The 20,645-nt window shown below is 34.8% G+C and overlaps 1 long non-coding RNA gene across 1 annotated transcript in view; it reads left to right on the top strand.

Moving 5' to 3' along the window:
* The window catches only part of LOC146400334 (uncharacterized), a 127,607-nt gene extending 109,203 nt beyond the window's left edge, over positions 1-18,404 (top strand). The window contains exon 3 of the long non-coding RNA XR_014813553.1: positions 18,268-18,404. This is a non-coding gene — a long non-coding RNA (uncharacterized LOC146400334). The remainder of the gene's footprint in view (positions 1-18,267) is intronic.
* Positions 18,405-20,645: the final 2,241 nt, after the last annotated feature.

Below are 20,645 nucleotides of genomic sequence, written 5' to 3'. Positions count from 1 at the left end.
TATGAATTGATACAGAAGCTTGTTAATAAATACAGTGAAATTACAGGAATCATGTATTAGGAACTTTGTCAGAGAGATCCTTCTTACTTTTTCAAGTTTTCTTTATATAAACTGATGGTTCTCTGGAGATTTATTGAATACTGAGGTGTTTATAATCTTTACAGCATATGCCAAATACTTGATTCTTCTTTGCTCCTTTAAGTGCAAGAGTGAGTTATATGGACAGCAGACCTGTCAATGGGATTTCAGATTAGCTTCACTAATTTCAATTTTTGGTTATGCAAAAGGTGCTTCTAATATGTTAAGTTCTTATGCATTTACCCTGATGCATGATTTGGAAACATATTTTGGGGTGGAACATAGGTAGAGCATGAAGCCATATATTTCTGAAAAAAACACTGACTTATTTTTTTCTTAGTAAAATAGTTGTTCCTAATTCCTTCATGGTGTTACTAATTTCAGGAGAGACATCTCTCATGTTGCAGCAAAGAATTATGACTATATTATTTTCTTCATGTTCTTCAAAGCAGTGCGCATAGAAAATATTTCTTTCAAAAGAAACTTTCCTATTTATTTCCAATGAAATTTCAAAAATGTGTTTCTGTGGACAGATGTCAAACCCTAAAATGAAATCAATCCATTAAAGCAATATTAATGTTTCATTCAGAGAGAAAACATTGCAGAATAACTTTATTTAATTTGGTGAAATAGCCAATATTTACTATTTTTAATATACTGTGCGAGGTGTTGAGTTATGAAATTGAATAAGATAGGGTTTATACCCTCAAGAAACTCACACACTAGTGGTAAGAAGCAAAAATTCTGGATGTGAAAGATATTATTTAGAACTAAAAATAAAACCTTGAAATAATAAAGATATCACAACAAAAAAATTGATTTGGTTCTGGAAGGATGAGTAAGAATTGCACATCATCTGGTTTTCCTGATTTCATATTTTCTGCTTGCTTTTGAGGATGAGGAAGAAGGGAGTAATTTTGATACTATTCTAAATTGATATTGTTCAAGAAAAGTGAATTTAACTCTTGTCTCTAAAGATAGACACCTGATTGAGACCTGGCCAAAATGAAAATCATGATGCTTTGGTTCAAATGCTTGGTTCAGGGCCAGGGAAATGGGGGATGGTGTAGCAAAAGTTAAACACATATAAAATCAAAAGGCATAATTGGAGGAATGGAATACCTGGTATGTGGGAGCATCTTAACAATTCAAGCAGCAGCCAAAGCAGAGATTTTGCCAAATATTGTGACATATTGAAATTATTTGATAATATTTTGAAGCACCTGTCATAAAATACTTCAAAAATTAATTACAATTTTCTGAAAGAAATGATAGAAAATTTCATCAAAGTTGTCAAGAAGAACCAAAGGAAAGTTATAGAACAAAAAATACCACAACCAAAATAATGTCTTCTAAATGAACTCCAGAGTAGGAAGGAGAGGAAAGAAGAGCATCAGTGCATCAATAGAATTTACTTAATCTGAACAACAGAGAGAACATAGACTGAAATGATTAAGGTGGTCTACAGGACAATAGCAAACTACTTGAAATTTGTATCATCAGAACTCAGAAGTAGAGGAGAAAGAGGGTGGTACTGAAAAAGTATTAATAAATAAAGATTAAAAATTTCTGTATTTGGTGAAAGATATAAACCTGCAGATCCAAGCAGTTGAGCAAACTCCAAATAAGGTAACTGCAAAGAAATCCACAACAAGATATATCATAATTAAATATCTGAAAACTGAAGACAAAATCTTAAAAACAGCCAGAGATAAACAACATATCATCTATAATTTGATCAAATTGAAAAACCATTTGTGATTAAGAATCTTATTAGACTAGGAAGAGGGGAACTTTCTTAGTCTCATAAAGAGGATCTACACAAAACCTATTGTTACCATCAAAGTGAATATTAAGTAGATAAAAAATACTTTTACTATTGTCCTTTAAGAAACATTAGTTTTTCAATCTTAAATACTTACAGATATAAGTACGTATTGAATAATATTTTGTATATTCTGTCTATATTGTTTCTTTAAAGGATTAGCAATTTTATCTCTTGCTATGTTTCTTCTGGCATAAAAATATCCTTCTAAATAAACAAAAGCAGATGGGCTCTATGGTCTTTTGTGTCCATGCAATATGCCTGGCACATGCTGAATCTTTATATATATTTAGTTTAGTATTTATAAACATTGTATTAATTTCCTATTGCTACTATAACAAAGTTCCACAATATTAGTGGCTTAAAAATAATTAAAATTTATTATCTTACATTTCCAGAGCTTAAAGAAGTTTTACAGAGTTAAAGTCAAGTTTCCAGGAGGGCTGATTCCTTCTGGAGGTTCTGAGGTAGAGAATCCTTTTCCTTGTCTTTTCCAATGTTTAAGGCCATCTCTATATACTACCTGGCATTCAGACCCTTCTTTGCCTCCCTCCAACCTTGCTTCTGTCATCCCATTTCCTTCCTCTAACCATGCCCCTTGACATCCTTTTATAATTTACTCTTGCTATCATTTAGAATATTCTCCCCATCGCGTGATCCTTAACATAATCATATCTGCAATGTACTTTTTGTTTATATAAAGAGACACATTTACAGGTTCCTGACTTAGGATATGAAAATCTTTGGAGGTCATTATGCTGTCCACTATCATCACCCCATTAGTTAGGTACTTGTGCTCTGTATTACTGTTTGTCCCCCAGGATTCATTCTCCCTTTTGTCCTTAGTGGTAAATGAGTGAGATGGTCACAAGGCAACCCAAGTAAAAATTATACATTCAAATTTCTCTTGCAGTAAAGTTAAATGTGGTCCTTTGATGTCCAATGAACAATAAATGTGAGCAGATGTGAAGATAACACTTGCAGCCAAAAGCCTTTTGGAATCTGGGCACAGTATTTCATATTTCCTCCACCCTGCTATGGCAACCAGTGAAGCTTCAGCCTGCATCCCTGTGTGAAGTTTCTACCCCATAGAATCCCTACCAACTACCAAATTGAAATGACTTGAGCCTGTGGGTTGTTAGATACTAGAGAATAATATTGTCACTTTGGAGTTCCCTGGCAGATCCAGCAGTGTCACTGCTGTGGCTTGGGTTTGATTCCTGGCCCAGGAACTTTTGTATCCCACAGATGCAGCATATATGTATATATATGTCCACCTTGACCAAGTATACTAAAATACACTTACAATAGTAACTACTCGTGGCAACTTATGCAGCAGACACCCTCTCCTTATTAGTATACAACTTGCTTATGACTGAAGTTGCAAATGCCAGGGAATTGCTTTTTGTGTAGTAAGAATGTGGACACGCAAACCAATCTAAGCTAATAGGACTGCGAGATCTGCTAAGTGATAAATCCATAAGGAAGCTTTTCTGGGAAAGGTTTTATTTTCTAATAAAACACGAACATTTCCCATGTTCCCTTTATATTTTCAGTGTTATGATATGAGGGTAGCCATGTTGCAACCATGAGGGGAAGCTGAGAATTGATTCAAATGCTCTGACATGATTGGGCTGCTGAACCAATCTTGTTAAATACCTAATTACAGATATCTTATTATGTGGAAAAATATTGTTGTGGTCACTTTAAATGGATTTTCTGTTGCTTGTAAAAATACAAGCATATTCATTTGGTATAGAGAGACTCACTCTCAAATCTAATATTCAGGGACTAAATATATTTAGATACATTTATTTTTGGATAAATCCCTTCTTAATCATCTTTTGTTATGCTCTCTAAAACTGAGGGAACAAATAATACCTAGTCTCTTGATTACAAAGACTCACTGTCCAAACCCATTCACTGTTTGATAATTGAGAGATTTATATGTAGGTTGCAAAATATACACATATATACATACTCACATGATTAAAGTATAGTTACGGTAAGATTGTATTTAGCCTTCACTCTTAAGTGTAAAGATTAACTTTACATGATATATTATACATTTTATACTTTATGTTTTCCTCTAAAAATAACTTTTAAATAAATGAGAAAATACCTGTTTTTTCCCTTATGTCCATAAAAGTCCACAGAGAAATATCAGTGGGATGGAGGTAGGGGAGAGCAAAGTAGAACAAATCTCCTTGCCTCACTGTAGATTTTTTAATTCAACTTATTTCTAGTCTTTTATGATACTTCTATGTCATTTGGCATTCAACTTTATTTTCAAAATATTAAATAGTTCAGAAGCATATAAAAAAGCTTCAAAAAGACAAAGACAGAAATGAACCTTGAGGTTCAATATGTATAAATGGAACAAAATAAACCACAAATTTCCCCCAAATACCTATTTTTAATAACACTTTGTGAGCAGATAATGCCAATTACAGTTTCAGGGTTACTTAGGTTGTCTAGAACTGCAGGCCCAGCATGACCTTTTTCCCAGGAAACAAATAAACCCAGAGAACAGTATACAATATTACAGATCGAGGATTCATTCTGACACTAATAGCCTGAGAAATTTGTTAAGGTCATGTCCAAGAGATCACCCAGCTTAGGCTGCAGTATAACAATGTATAACCTTTTCTAGGGATAGTAACACAGACAGACTTCCCCTCCGATGCTATGTTTACTGAAATCATTTGAGCTGTCACCTAATACCTGTGGTTGAAGCTGGTAATGATTCCCAGTTTTTTGTTTGTTTGCTTGTTTTCTATTTTCTTCCATATCCCTGGTCACTTATTTCATTTCTCTTCTCTACTGCACTCTGAGAAACCACTTCATGGCTCTGCTGCCCAAGAGGCAGCATATTCAACCTCCAATATGGTTAAGAATCGCAGGAGTTACTTAGCTAAAATAAAAGTCTTTTGAAAATCTGACCCATCAAGAAAGTATATCCAAGAGGGCCTTTTTTCTCTTTTTTTTTTCAAAATGAATGACCTCACTTATAACTTAGTATTAAACAAAATGATGGCATCCTTTAATAAGATGGGCAGGGAAAATAAGCTATCAGAGAGAAAGAAACACAGAATTGAGGAAAGCAAAATAACATTTCAGAGATCATTAATAAATGGGATAAAGGACTACTATCAAAAGGTAAAAACAGGAAAAAAAAGTGTTTGGAATTCACACGTTGCATCGCCACATGATTTTACATAATTTAGATGTTACAGAATTCTTGAAAATGTTTCTTCCTTTTCTAAATACTGATCAATGTTGGAATTAAGCTACATCAATTATGTACTATGTTTTCATGGCACTAAATCTATACAGATTGATACTGCATGCTTTTTCTCTTGTCTCTATGGCATAGATTACTAGACATGTACATTTTTCCTTTTCTTTTATTCCTGGACACAGAAGTAAACGATATTTCCAGCCTCCCTTTGCTATTGGACAGGTGGGGTCAACAGAGTGACGTTCGAATAAAGGATTATATGAGCCATTTCCAGAACCAGTCCATAAAATTCTTTCTCCTATGATCCTCCTGTTTTTCCCTTGACTAGTAACAGGGTGCAAAGACTCAAGCAGAGTCCTCTGAGGCTCTAGAGAATGTCAGGCTTGCAAGATACATAGAGTCTGGGTCTCTGAAAAACCACATGGAAGTCTTCCACCATCTGGGAACATCTGTATTAGATTTGACATAAACAAGAAATAGATTTTATTATGTTATAAAAATTAGACTTTGGTATTTGTTTGCTATAGAAGTTAGTATTACTTTCCTAATGGAAATAATGCTTTAGAGGAAGATTTCTAGCCTCGTATACAAATCCTTCCAGTATCTTCCTAAATCTGCTTCAAGCAGAGAGAACACCTAAATTCAGCAGCCAGGGAAAATGTGTGCATTTGAAAAGAAAATCTGTCAGTGAGACACAAGTGAGTTAGGTACAGTTCTAAAATGTGAATTTAATGTGCATCAGGTTTGTACCATTCTTGGAAAATTTCAGACAGGGACCTATAATACTATGCATGCACTTACTTCACAAAATTTTAAGACTAAATACAGAAGTTGCCGGTAGACCTGATGTTTTTCTATAATGTTCCCTTTTAAGTTTTGTCCTGCCACTGCACAGAAGCACCTGCTTGAGCTATGAACCAAACCAAACCAAACAAAACAAAACAAAACAAAAAAACAACTTTCCATATGCTTGCGGGTTTAATCAATACTACAAATGGTCTTTGAAGGAAACATAAAATACAAAAAGCCTTTATGATTCAGCTAGTTAACTGTTTAAACCACATTTATTTTAAGTACAGGTAAGAGCCATCATTTAAAAAAAGAATAACCTTTTTATTACATTAAAAATTACAGTGGCTTCTTTTATAAAGAGCAGGTGACGGAGGGTGGATGAAAATAAATCAACTTCTTGGGATTTGTCTTTTAAAAAGTTTGCCTCAATTTTTAAAGAATTCATTGTCCCCACATAAATATAGAGATGTTTCCTGAATAATGACATTCAAGAACATAAAATGAATGTATCAGTTATCTATTGCTATGCCACAGATTACCAAAATTTAGCAACTTATCAATATATATTTATTATCTCATGGTTTCAGTTGGTGAGGGTCTGGTAACAGCTTAACTAGCTTCTCTGCTTTGTGATCTTTCTTAAGGCTGTAATCAAGGTGTCAAGCAGGGCTAGGGTCTCATCTGAAGGCACAACTGAGGAAGAATCAATTTCTATGCTTACCTGTATGATTATTGGCAGATTCCAGCTCATTGTTTGTTGTTGGACTTCAGGCATTGATTTTTTTGTTGCTATTGGTTAGTGACCAGAGACTGTGATCAATTTCTTGCCACATTGGCTTCTCCAATATGACAAATTGACTCATCTAAGCCAGGGGATATGTGGTGGGGGGCTACTCTCAAGAAAGTAATTACAACTTACATAACCTAATCATGGAAGTGACATCCCATCACCTTTGCTCTTTCTACTCTTTGCTGTATCTATTCTTTAGAAACAATTAATTAGGTACCAACCCACACTGAAGATGAGGCTATTCTATTTTAGTGTGCAGTTATTCTACTCAAGTGTAGCATATAGGATATGGAGACATTTTATAGATTTTAGTTTCAATGACATTTTTCCTGAGCCCTTACAAAGTTACTCTTGTTCCTTTTATTCTTCTGGTGCCTCTAGGGCTTCGGCATAATCTGTACTGGTGTTGATTGCAGGGGTGGAAAGCCTTTTCTTGGGTTGCCTGATGTTGCTGAGTGACCCTCTGGTGGGAAGGGTAGCAGAAGATGCTGGCCCCGGTACTTCCTATGCTGCTTAGAGGGCAGAGAGACACAAGATTTTACTGTTGCTGTCACTGCTAGCAGATTAACTTCTCTGATGACCAGGATTTGGGACTTGTCAACATAGGACTTAACTACTGCAAGGGATCTGACTCCCAGCTGGCCTGAGTTGAGGAGTGGTGGTGGGGTCTTCTTACTAGACTAGAATTCCCTTTCCCTTGTCTAGAGAGAGCAGGCTTTTATTTTCCTTCTTTTGGCCACACACCTGGCATGCAGAAGTTCCCTGGGACAGAAATAAAACCTGTGCCACAGCAGTGACCTGAGCCACAGCAGTAATGATGCTAGATCCTTAACCCACTGAAACAGCAAGGAACTCCAAGAATAGACTTGTATGTTTTGTACTGTGCCTATTGGTGGCTTTTGGTTGCAACCCTCTCCAGGGGTTTATGGAATAAAATGAAAATGCAAGATATATTGCCTTGTTGTTCCTCAAGTTTTGAGGTCTCTAGCAAAATTACCTCTTTCCTTCAGGTCCCTTTAACATTGTTGGTTAACATTTAACATTTTCAGTTATAATTTATGGCATATTTATTTTGTATTTAGAGGGGGAAGAACAGGAGAAAATAAATCTATACAATCTTGTTCTGGAGTCCACCATTATTCATAAGTCACTCAATATATAACTAAGCAAGGTTATGGAAACCTATGTTTCTCTAAGTGTTCTCTAGCTCAGTTCAGCCACTGATAAAAATACCGAACTTGCATTGAAGGGTATTTTATTCCTACACAAATGCTTTCACTTAGTAATATGATCTTTGCAGAAGTCATACCAAGGTACCTATAACTATTATTATAATTTTACTGCTGAAGGATGACTAGGGATAGCTCTCAATTGCAAATATATTACATTAAAAGGCTTGGAAGTACAGTCCCAGTCTTGTGATCACAAACTGAGACTTCCATCAGCTAAACCAGTCAAGGGAAAATGTTTTATAGTGGTTGAAAAGTATTCAATTTATTACCTTGCTAAATTAATTAGAATATACTTTAGGAAGTAATATTATCTGAGATCAGTATTTAATGAGGATAGAATGTAGACAGGAGTAAATTTGAGAGGCAACTAAGAAAGAAGAATGGATGTGGTAAATGCATGGGTTTGCAAAGTTATGAAAGTTTGTTAAAGAAATGAATAGAGTGCATTTTGTTTGGCATACATAGAAAATAGAGGATTGTTGTGAGTAATGACAAACTTGGAGACTTGTAGAAAACCTGAAACACTACCCTAGGAAACATGGTCCTATTTTGTGAGGCAATGAAGAATCCTGGATAAATTTAATGTGGCATTTACCTGCATAGTCAGGTCTTTTAGAGAAGCATCTGAATATGGAGTATACAATTACAATGCTTATGACATGGTGGTTTACACAGTAAAGGAGAGATAAAGTTTTATTTCTTGAAATAAATAACTGAGCTGTTACCACTTAAACTGGTAGCACTTCTGTTTCTCAATGTATCATGTTTGAATGTACACTATGGGCCATGCACTGGGATGACTTTGTGCTGGGCTGTGGGACATATGGGTGAATATGACAGGTATAGACCCTGTCCTTAGTGAACTTGATATCTAAAGGAGATAGGATAAATGCCAAGAAAATTACAAGAAAATATAACATCATAAGAGAGTATAAGTAATATTATAAAATTATAATGAAGTATAAGTGATATCATAGGATACATAGAATACTTTGTAAATATAATTTTAAAAAATCAACTTGGGCTAATAATTAGAACATTTTTTCCAGGAAGCAATGCCTAATTTGGGATAGCGTGTCTCTTGGTTTTCCTAGAACTATTTCTATTTATGATTGTTTCCTGGTGTAATTACTACTGGTATCTCCTTCTATTCTCAAGACACTTCCAGCTTGAATAAGAAATTATCTGATAACCCTCTGTTTAAGCAAGAACCGGGATGAGTTGCAGTTATCCAGATAAATAGTTGGGGACAGTATATGTTTTACCAGTAGTAAGTTGTATACTGATAGACCTGGAGACAAGATCCTATAGTACGCTTTAAAAAACAAACAAACAAAAAAACACTACTAATAAATCAGTATTGTTGCTTGAAAGATCAGCGTGACTGAAGACAAAAAATGAAGTAGAGGTCCCGACAGGGAAACTGCGCAAGATTTCCTGAGGAATCTGCCCGTTATACTGAATGCAATGAGAAATTGTTGAAAGATAGTAGGAAATTTAACTTTAGAAATGCCACTCTGGTTAGTCTGTGAATAATGGAATTCAGGGATCTGAGTGGGATGGAAGAATGACTGTGGTAAAAAAAAAAAAAAAAAAAAAACTAACGAACCAACCAGCCAACAAACAAAAATCTTTCGGAGTCATACCAATGACAGATGATGGAGGTCTAATCCAGGATACTGGCAGTGAGGATGAAAAACTGAAGAATACAATATCTCATAATTAAAAGTTGTAGAAATTGGTGAATTATTGTGATATGGGGAGAAGTTGGAAGAAAGAGTGGAAATAACTAAGGATGGGACACTCTTGTCTGGTTTGAGCAATTTAATTGATTGTGCCATTCATACACCAAGAGGGTGAACAGGAAAAAAAGTTTATTCAAGATATTTTGAAGAGGAAACAATTCAATGTATTGAGTATGATGAATGAGAAAGGATGATAAACAACTGATAGTTTATAGTTTCAAAGTTGGATGGTTTGGAAAAGACATGCCACTTAGTGTATTTAAAATGAAGAGATAATCTAGGTGGTAATAAGGTTTTGGATCTTAGATATGTTCAGAATAGTTTAAGAAGAGGAAAATGGTTGTTTTAAAATAAAGAGATTTTCACGGATGATTATGTCTAATAGACCATTAGATCCAATTGGATCCCAGAAGATGGCCTAGGACTAGAGATATACAATTTGGAGGCATTGCTCTGACCTGTGAAAACCCTACATGTGGCTGAATTTCCAAAGAGGTCCAGGACACAAGATGCTAGGCAACATGATTGTCATACGGAGGAAGTCCAAAGCTAATTACTAAAGCTAATTACTATAATTCTAGCCAAACAAGGATATTTGGATCAACACTCTAATGATGAAGAGAGATTAAGGAAAATTTCTAATTTAATCTGGTTATTGAAAAAAATGAGTGACCTCTGAGAAAACATTTTAAGTAGAATGAAGGAGATGAAAAATTGAATGTAAAACTTTGAGAAGTGAAAACGTAGTGGAAAGGAAATTTTTTTTTTTCCTGTGAAGTTTAGGGGAAATGACTTGATTAATGGCATGGCAGAGACAAAGTGGATTTCCTTATGAATGCAGGCAATGATAGCATACGCACAGCCAGAGGAAAAACATTGGAAAAGAAATGTCTCAAAAGAAATCAGGGAAATTAATTGATGGAGCAAGTTCCACCTATTAGGATAAAAAATACATTGTATTTATAATCCAATAAAGAAAGAGGACAGTTTTTATGTCAGTGATAAAGACGTATTAAACGGGGCTGGCAAAGATCTATAGATTTTCCAAGTAGCCTGGTTGAAAATGAATGGAGGAATAAGAAGTCAGTAACATTTATTGAATTTCCCTTATGAGACAGGCTCCTACTGAATTTTATCCTAAGCAATTCTCACAAGAACCCTTGTAATTATAGGTCTACTTCGGCTAGGTTCCATGCTGTAATTTTTTTAAAAAGGCAAATCTTAGTGGCTTAATTAAACAAAGTTTTACTCCATGCTTACATCAAGGTAAAACACGGTCATTCAGAGGCTCTCTAGATTCATTTCCTTGACTAGCCATTGAGTCCTAGGAATTCTCCACTGGAATGCATATGGCTGGTAGACTAGGGGAAAAGTGTTTGTGTAGGACTGAACCTAAAATTTCAAAGGTCAAGCTTAAAAGTGCCAGGTACATACCTACAGGCATGTTATCCCTAACTCATTGTCAAAGCTTTGCAAGGAGACAAGAAAAAATAAAACAGGGCTTGAGGAACTTAGAGGATTACCTATTGGATAGTAAGTTTCATTATTTCCATTTTGCATAGAGGGTAACTGAGATTTAGCAATTTGCCCAAAGTAAGGCAGCTTAGTAAGTTGCATCTAATCAATTCTGGTATTGATTCTCACAGTAAATTAGAACATGTCATCTTCTGCAGGAAGTGACAATGTGGGCTATAAGTAGAGAGAGAAGGCTTTTGAGGAGAAAACAAGTATATATGATGCTGGAATAAATTCATTACAAAGGATTTAATGCTAAAAACATTATCTCTCTTGGAACGAATTACCCCAGTTTTAAAGGTTCTTTTCAAGAAACTCAGTGGACTGAATCAATTAGTTCTTTATTCAAAAAATAGAGTTTGGTTCACATTATCTATCAGATGCTATTTCAGATGTTTAATGCACAAAACGGAGTATCTGCCCTCATTGAGCTTACACTTTACTTTGTAAACTGCAAATGTTGATTCTGTTTAATTTATGCCCCAAATAAAATAATATATTGAAAGGGCTTGGGATACGTTAAAATGAAACAAACAAATAAACAAAACCCCTAAAAACTGGTACAAAAACTATACCTGCTCAGAGGATCTACACAAAAACAAAACACTAATTGGATTTTAACTCAACCTGGGGCCAGCCATGACAGAACCATTTCCTGCCCTTGTGACCTTGGGAAAGCTGCTTAACTTCTCTAACCTCAGTTAGCTCATCTTTAAAAGGAGGGCAGTAATACCGAATTCTCTGAATTATTGAATAAATTAAATGAAATGGCATATGTTAATATTACAGATTGATGTTTATGTTCCCTGTACAATTCCTATGTTGAAATCCTCAGCCTGATGGAATTAAGAGGTCGGGCCTCTGGTAGATAATTAGGTTGTGAGGGTAAAACATTCAGGAATGGATTAGAACCTTTATGAAAGAGACCCCAGAAGCTTCTCTTCCATCCCTTGAGGACACAGTGAGAAGATGGCCACCTATGACTTAGGAAGCAAGCTCTTGCCAGGCACCAAATCTGCCAGTACTTTGACCCTGGATTTTCCAGCCTCCAGAAGTGTAAACAATAAATGTTTGTTGCTTAAGCCACTCAATCTATGATGCTTTTTATTAAAACAGCTTGAATTGATTAGGACAGTTATGTTATTAGTTGACTACTATAATTCCCCAAACTTAGAAAAGTCTTAATAAATATCAGTTTTTACAAAAGAGCATAAAACACACCAGACATTGAAGGCTCAAGAAGAAGGCCACCCACACTCGCTTCAGACGTTAAAGAAGTTAAAAGTTGACTTCTGCATTATTGTCACAACCTGACGGTTCTTTGTGTAATCAGGAAATTTACTTAAAAAAGAAAATATGAACTCATTATTCTAGTCAAGTTTCTCCAGAGAAAAAGAAATAGTAGAAATAAATGTTTACACACACGCACACACACACACACACACACACATTTACATATATATAAAGAGAGAGAGCATGAGAGAGAGATTTATTACAGGTATTGCCATGTGACTATGATATTGGCAAGACTAGTTTGTAGGGTGGGCTTGCAGGCTTGGAATCTCAGGAGAGATGAGATGATGCCTCAGTCCCAGGTACTCTGCTGTAGAATGAGGATGAGCCAATAATGTAGATGAAGTCTGAAAGGTGTCTCATGGGAAATTCTTTCTTTCTCAGGAAAGGTCAATATTTTTGTTTTACTCATTTATCAATGGATTGTAGTAGGCCCACCCACCCTAAGAGAGCAACTGGCTTTACTCAAAATCTACCCATTTAAATGTTGATCTCATCCAAAGCACTGTTACAGAAACACTGAGAATATAGTTGACCAAAATATCTGGGCAACCCATAACCTACCCACGTTGACATATAAAATTAACCATCATGCTCATGTATTTGTCCACATTTCAAACAAACAGTCTCATCTGTTGGATCCTGTGGAAATGTTTGAAGATAACATTAGCAAAAATTTTATATTTTTTTGTTTGCTTAAGAATATCCTTTTTAAAAAACATTTTTATTGGAGTATAGTTGCTTTACAATGTTGTGTTGGTTTCAGGTATACCCAAAGTGATTTAGTTATATATATAACTAAAAATATATATTTATTCATTCTTTTTCAGATTATTTTCCCATATGGGTTATTATAGAATATCGAGTAAAATCCCCTGTGCTGTACAGCAGTTCCTTGTTGGTTATCTATTTCATATATAATAGTGTGTATATGTTAATTGCAAATTCTTATTTTATCCCTCCCTCCCTTCACATTTCCCCTTTGGCAGCCATAAGTTTGTTTTCAAAATCAGTAAGTTTGTTTCTAGTTTGTAAATAAGTTCATTTGTATCATTTTTAAAATTATATTCTACATATAAGTGATAACATATGATATTTCTGTTTGACTTGCTTCTCTTCGTGTAATTTCTAGATTCATCCATGTTGCTGCAAATGGCATTATTTTGTTCTTTTTATGGCTGAGTAACATTCTATTGTGTATATATATACCACATCTCCATCCATTCTTCTATTTAGCTTTCTTCCATGTCTTGGCTATTGTAAATAGTGTTACAATGAACATTGAGTTGCATATATCTTTTCAACTTATAGTTTTCTCTGGATATACCTCCAGGAGTGGGATTGCTGGGTCATATTGTAATTCTATTTTTAGTTTTTTAAGGAACCTTTATGCTGTTCTCCATAGTGGTTGTAAACATTTGATTTTTAAAAAGTTGAGATTGGCTTTATAATGGTCTCGATCTCATTTTGGAAAGGATTTGAGGTAGCTAAAACAAACAAAACAAAACTAAACTAAAATGCAATATAATGTTGGAAGAGAAAGAAATATGGAACTACTTAATCAGGTAATACATTAAGTCACACATAATCAGCCTTTTGTTTCTTGTATTCATATCTCAGCTCTTACTAGGATTGAAAGATAATAAAATATAGGAAAATATTATAAACTAGGTAAAAATGAGAGGGAAAAAGTCAATAAAGAGAGTGATAGGAAATTGAGGCAGAAATAAGGGAAACATACACCAAAAAGCAAAGGGCACCAAACCGAATAGTTAATGGGAAGCAGGCAAATCATGTAAATGAGTGAAATGGGCCAATATAAGGTAATGAGGGTAGTAGAGACTTTGTTCAATTATGTCCTTTGAAAAGAACTCCTTCTAGCCAAGTCTGGTTAGAATATGGGCCTCCTTCTGCAAAAATTGTGTGTGTTCTCTGTGCAGGTATTTGTAAAATTTCTGATTGTCCAAACAGAGTTTACCAAAAAGCACATATTTATGGGACAAATAAAATCCCTCAGGCATCCTAATACTGCTGCCTGCTCCAGTTCCTCAGAGTAGTTCTTAAAGTTATATATCTAAACTTTCTTTCAACTTTTATATACAGGGAATCTTACTTTGTTTTAGAATTCAAGATACATATATAAAATCAAACTGTTGTTAAAGGGAGGAATGATTAAGATCAGAAGGAAATTCCTCTGCAGGTGCATAGAAAGAAATTTTTATAACGTAGTGGCCAATGCCACTTACTCTTCTTTACTGTAGAAGTAGCAATAGCCCCTTGGTTCACCCCTGACAATAGTTATGAGGGTAGCTGGTAGTCACTCCTGATGCTGAAAAAAATTCATTCAGTCCCTAACACAAAAGAGCAGATTCTCAATTTTTACAAACTTTAAAAACATAGTGAGGACTTTTAAATTTCTTACTTAGATAATCAACAGTTGTTATACATATCTTCCTAAAAATATCCATAAAAGAATTTAAATATTTCTTTGAACATATGGAAGTGTGAATTTTCCTTTTCGTTCATTACTGGAAATGCTTAGTGAATTTTAAAATGGTGTGATATGTCTTAGAATTTTTTTCGGTTTTCAGTATGTAAAACGCCTACCTAAAATGCATAAAAGTCTATAGCCATATGCATTACAAGATACTATAGATTTAATGAATGCCTCTAAAATTGCCAACAGTGCTAATATTTTGCTTCATTCAATTTCTCGACTGTTCATAATTTCATATTTACTGCTTAAGTTGTCTTCACATATACCAAATTTAGATAAAATTATTACTTCATAAATAGTTTAGGTGGACTCCTTAATGTTTGAATATTTCTGGTTTATTTGTTCATAAGTGTTTCTTTTTTATTTCTTCTCATGTACATCTTCTAAAGCCTGAAATAAGTTGCTGGGGGTAATTCACAGGACAGATTGCAGATAGAAGGTATTTTTAAGAAGAATACATTTTCCAAACATTTTTTGTGTGTGCAATAAAACTTGCCATTTTTTTTTTTTAACTTGGAATGCAGTTTAAAGTAGATGGTGCTAAATTCTTTCTTTTATTAGGCCCTTCTCTAGACAACCAATCATTTATCCAGAAAAGGACTGAAATCAGCCCCGTTGGATCTGTAACTTCCACTTATGTTTAAATTCTTAGAGGGCAAGACTTCGTGTTATGTATTTTGAATTTTTAGAACCTCTCATAGTCATCAGCGTATAGTAGGCACATAGTAAATATATATTAAATAATTAATTTATCTACATTCTTGTGTGTTGTTGAAGCAAAAGTATTTTCCTTCTTTAGGCTTAAATTGTACTCAACCTCTATTTAATGACTATATTTATGTTTGTGTAAGTTTCTGTACGTCCTTTCATTCTGCAATTCGTAACACCAGGTTGCTTTTCCTGCCTATGGATAAGATTTCTATTCTCTGGTTGAAGAATATTATATTTTTGAAATATTAAGTATATGGTCTGTTCACTTTTACATCTGTGCTTTTTTTTTTTTTTCCTTTCCCTAGATACTTCTGTTTAAATAACATGGTCTTACTATTTTGTTTCCTTGTTAGATTTTTGTCAGAGGGAAAATTAATTGAAATACAAAATGGAAAAGCTAAAGAAAACAATTGAACTACTTTGGGTCCCTTAGGTTTTTCCATTTGGTTTTAGGTTATTTCCGTTGATAAACACGAGCCACTTAACTGCTGTTGCAGCTATGGGTTGTAGATATTTTTACTTAAAGAATTTTTTAAGAAAATAAAAGCATTTTATAAATTGTGAATCCCAGGAAAGAATGGATACAATTTCCTCCTTCCTCTTTCTCCTTTTCCAAGGACTCAAACCCAAGAAACAAAGAATTGTGTAAACAAAAGCAAAAAGATTTGTATATGCTACTTGTCCTTGAGTAACATGAATATTGGATATGCTTTTAGAAGGGAAACTTCTAAAGTAGATATTAAATATGAATAAGACTAGAAGGCTTTAGATCAAAGACACTGATATCATTAGAAAATAGAGAAGGAGGCCAGATATTTTACTCCAGTAGATAAAATCGGATAAGGTGGGATTAACTGTGCCTTTAAAAGCCTGGCTTTGTTGGAGAGAATCAAAAGCTGGCAATGTGTTATGATGAGACAAATGCTAAAAGATTCCTCTCTCTGTCCCTATATTTCCTTTTCGTCAACCAAGCAATTGTGAAATAATGAGAACCCTACTTGGGAAGGTTCTTGTGAGAAGAAGAGATTATTCAGACAATGAGCATAACAGCGTGTTATATCTAATACATGGAAACATCTCAATTAATGTTCTCTTCCCTCACTTTTCTCCTGAAGAGCTCTGCATAAGAACTCAGATGTTAATTTTGAAGGTTAACATTGAAAACTTTCCATTTCTCCCCCTTAAACTGAAAAGCCTCAAAGCCTGAATTTTCCCTAATAAATGTGGACCATAGGTCTCCAGTTGCCTGGACAGTCTTGCTTTATTGGGTGTAATTATTAACAGCATTCACTTACATTCACAAAATTGTCTTAATTAGGATGATAAACTATATAGTAATCCTACTAACAAGGCAAATTTAATGGGAGATTTGGGGTGTGACCAATAAGAAAGTTCTGGAAGTGAAATTGGGCCTTGACAGTGTTGGATTACAAGAAGCTTCATTACAGGGTTAATCCAGCAGCACTCGAAAACTGAAAGGTCAATAACAGAGACGAGAAGCTATGGAAAATCAAGAAGGCGCCTCTCATAGGGGAGGATTTTGAGACCAAAAAATGCAAATAAATTCACCTAAGTCATGTAGATGGGTAAGTGTGGATCTAAACTTTCTTTAGTAAAAGTGTTATTAAAATAAAACAGGTATAAGTTAATTGGTTTTATTCATTAAAATAAAGTGGTTTTTAGTTCAAAATGATTTCATTTATTTGGGAAATTTAGAATACGTACAGATGACACATAAGATGTCTGTTCCTTAGAAAGTTTTGCCCGAAATATATCTAGTATAATATCAGAGATAAGTATTCTATGAGTCTATAGGTTTTGGTAGTCTAAGTGTTGTTACTAGGAAATCCTGTCCTCTTTCTCTTAAAAAAGCAAAAATAGGAGTTCCCGTTGTGTCTCAGTGTGTAACCCCAAATAGCGACCGTGAGGATGCAGGTTCAACCCCTGGCCACTCTTAGTGGGTTAATGATCTGGCATTGCCATTAGCTGGGCATCGGTCACAGAGGCAGCTCGGATCTGGTGTTGCTGTGGCTGTGGCTGTGGCTGTGGCATAGGCTTCAGCTACAGCTCTGATTCAACTCCTAGCCTGGGAACTTTCCATATGAGGCAGGTGTGACCATAAAAAGAAAAGCAAAAAACAAAAACAAAGAATACCTTAAGCTTTGGGATATACAGAAAATGCACCCAAGACCTCGTTTGGGATGCTTCATATAGAAAGCTAATGGAACTTAGATTTGGTTGGAAGCTGACAGCTGGGGAGACAGGAGGTAGAGAGAGGAAGAACCCCAGCAATATGGCAGGATGCCCAGTCAGACAGAAAGAGGCACTCCAGTGGGGGATTTCCCATGGCAGGGACTCTGAAGACAGAAACGCTTAGCCTTAAAATATAAATTTATGTCTCTGTGGTGTATTTTTTTAGTTTATCCTGACATTTCACTGGAAGTTCTGTACTCACAACAGCCTTGTGTCAGTGGAGCTCTGAGAAAGGAAGTGATTTGAATGAGACAGGAAGTGATGCCTTATTATCATCTGGCATTTGCGATTGCAGGTGATGGTCCATTGTGAAGAGAAAGGTGACCTTAGCAACATCTCAGAGTTCTGAGAGGAACCCAAAGACCGGGAAAGCTGGCCACGAAACAGGCTAATTCAGAGGTGGACATGAACCAGACTCTACCTACCCTAAAGGTAACTCTCAGGGTTCAAATTCATTTCTTAGTAGCTATATGATATTTGGCAAATTCTATAATCTCCAAACCTCTTTGCTAATCTGTAATTCTAGAATAACGAGAGTACCTACTGCATAAATCTGCTGGGAAAATTTCATTCAACCATCCACTTTAAGTCACACAGCCCTGTGCTTGGCAAATGGCCAGAACTCTGAAGAAGATAGCTAGCTGATAGCTAGATTTAGCATTAGTGTATCTTTTTGTTTACAATGTATATTTTTATCTATGTGATGATATAATCTCCCATATCATTAAATATTCTTTGAAAACTTAAATTTTAATAAATAGCTAGTAGTATTTTCTATTGACTCATATGCTTAATCATTTCTTAATTTGTTTATATTGTTTAAATTATTTTTTAATTCATTTATATTGTTTCATATTTAAACCATCATAAAAGACAACGGTGCTGAAATTAACATATACACACTACTATATATAAAATACCCAATAAGGACTTATTGTATAGCACAGGGAAGTATGATCGATATTTTGTAATAATCTATAAGAAGAAAAATCCTAAAAAAGAGTCTATCTATCTACACATATAAATGTATAAATGAATTGCTGTGTTCTACACCTGAAACTAATTTCCTCTATCTTTCTTGAAGTTAACATCATATGCAGGCATGTAGCAAAGTGGCTATAACAGCTTCAGATGATCATCTGAACACAATAAGGTCCAGTGCCTCCTTCATACCAACTAGGAAGATTTCATGGGAAACTACACAGACTTCATTGGTTATTGACCAGATTGATCATATGCTTATTCCCAACCAATACCAGCCAGAGAAACTGGATTAGCATAACCCGAGTTAACTAGTAATTTAAGATGGACTAGATGTAGGGGAATCAACAATAATAACTACGATTTGGACTATCAGTGTTTAAAATTACCACCTTAGTTTTGTCCCCATCAATACTAGGTATCGTTATAAACTTCCATTTCTATTTGTTTCCCCTCAAAACATATGTTTGCATACAATATACACTATGATTCTGCACAAATACTGCTGACTATTCGACTGAAGAAAGAATGAATGAGTAATTGATAGACGGGGTTTATCAGGTCTTGAATTCAATTGGTCCATACTCTACCAAGTTGAACACCACATGCTTGAGAGAAGAGATGAGTTGTCTTAAATACAAAGGGGATATTATATGCAATGAAAGGATCTTGAGCCATAATATTACCCAAGAGTTAAATCATTATTTGGGGGAATCTATAAACAGACTGTAAATTAAAACGTGAAAATGAGTGTAGAGAGAAGTGAAATTTAAGCTCTCAATGGGATAATCCTTCAGCAGAAACAGCCTCACACTGTTTTTCTTGGATTATTTTGAGGCCCATTGTATTATCTGAAGGAAGCCTATTGAACAGTGATTGACTGGTGCTGACCTAGTGTTACACTCATTTTGCACAAAAGCTTCTCTGCTGTAATGCTTGGTGAGGTTATACATTGAAGTCAGTTGTGATCCTGAAACAAAATGAAACCACTCACCCACTCCTCAAAGGTTTTAGTATGACACGTTCTATTATATTATCATTTTGAAAAGAGTCATTTCTCCTGATGGCTAATTATTAACTTTCAAATGAATGTTGTACAAATTGCAATCACATATCTTTACTTTATTCAATACATATGTCGTCAGGAAAAAATAATTCCACTTTAAAGGGGTTTGCAGTTTTACTGACACCTGGATTCCTTTGTTCTGGTTTTGGCTTCCCCTCTTGCTGCCCCACGGCAAATTGGAAAGCTACCTTATTGAGCTTCATGCTTTCAAATTCCTTGATGTGCATCACTGCACAGAATAAACACTAAGGTGATCTCCAAGCCTTTTCTTTCTTCTTTGCTTTTTTTACCATTACTTAAATGTAGTGGAGATGCTATGCCCAGCACAAATGTTTAAACAAGAGCACTCAAACATTACATGTGAAAGGTTTTACTGCATATTCATGTTTTGATCCCAAATTTTGACCTGACTTCTGTTCACATGTGGCCCTAAAATTTTAATTTTGTATATAAGATGTGTAGAATCTTTGTGTCTAAATATACATGTATACATATGTATAAACACACACACATATATATATGCATATACACACTAATATGCTAAAAGTGGTAGCATGTCTTCATTAAATCTATCCCTCTCAGAGGTTTGGTTAGATGTTTCTTCTTCCTGCTTCTTTAACACTGCT

The sequence above is a fragment of the Sus scrofa genome, chromosome 8, assembly GCF_054392235.1.
Source record: "Sus scrofa isolate SSC_HxYL_T2T_F1_AM1 chromosome 8, Sscrofa_HxYL_maternal_Yorkshire_Landrace_v2.0, whole genome shotgun sequence".
Lineage (NCBI taxonomy): Eukaryota > Metazoa > Chordata > Mammalia > Artiodactyla > Suidae > Sus > Sus scrofa.
Note: the sequence above shows the minus strand (reverse complement) of the source record. Positions and strands in the feature narration are given on the sequence as shown.